Source organism: Echinops telfairi, unplaced genomic scaffold (assembly GCF_000313985.2).
Source record: "Echinops telfairi isolate 266 unplaced genomic scaffold, ASM31398v2 ScPeMD7_7424;HRSCAF=8462, whole genome shotgun sequence".
Taxonomy (NCBI): domain Eukaryota; kingdom Metazoa; phylum Chordata; class Mammalia; order Afrosoricida; family Tenrecidae; genus Echinops; species Echinops telfairi.
In genome coordinates, this window is record NW_022111324.1 from 20,183,900 (window position 1) to 20,184,975 (window position 1,076).

Below are 1,076 nucleotides of genomic sequence, written 5' to 3' on the forward strand. Positions count from 1 at the left end.
AACTGCCAAATTGAAAAAGCCAAACATTCCATCCAGTTTAGGCTCAGAAACCACCTGCATCTTTATTAAGCTGTTGATGAAGAAAAGGAACCAAACATGCTGCTGTTTTACTGTCAGGATATGATGAGGTCCTCATCTGGAAGCAGGTGTGTCAGAGAAACTTACAGTACGTGCAAATGAACCTGACCACCACCGAGTCCTTGTCCCCCTGTTTGATGACTGTGAACAGATCCTAACAGTCACACAAACATGGGATTGTTGTTTTTGTTCTTCGGTGTCATTCAATCAGTCCCAACTCATAGTGACCCTATGTACAACAGAACACAACATTATCTGGTCCTGCGCCAGCCGCACAATTGTTCTTATTATTTGAGCCCTTTGTTGCAGCCACTGTGTCAGTCCATCTTGTCGAGGGTCTTCCTCTTTTCCGTTTCCCCTCTACCGAGCATGATGTCCTTCTCCAGGGACTGGTCTTTCCTGACAACATGTCCGAAGTACATGATAGAAATTTCGCCATCCTTCCCTCTAAGGAGCATTCAGGGTGTCGTTCTTTCAATACAGATCTGTTTGTTCTTTTGGCAGTCCATGGTACTTTCAATATTCTTCACCAGCACCTTAATTCAAATGCTTCTATTCCTTTTTCATCTTTCTTATTCAGTCTCCAACTTTCACATGCATATGAGGGGATTGGAAATACCATGGCTTGAGTCACATATACCTTAGTCCTTATTGTGCCAACCTGGCCGATAAACACATGTGGGGTTAATTGAAAGGCGGAGGGATAAATGCCTCGGTGAGCCTTACCTTTCTAGTTCTCAGGCCCTTGCTTTGTGATGGTCAGACTAGGGTGCAGCTGCCTTCGCCGTTCCCTGCTTTAGCTGGCAAGGCTCACTTCCTGCAAGACATCCTTGAGGAGAAGTCATATGGACCTACCCTGATGCAGCCCTGGGTGCTGGAGCAGCCTTGTGGAGACCCCTGCTTACACATTCACTGACTCGGCTTTCCTCCTGCAGTCATCATTGCATGTGTTTTGTGAGATGGAGGAGGACTTTATGGATTGGTGTTGGACATATGGG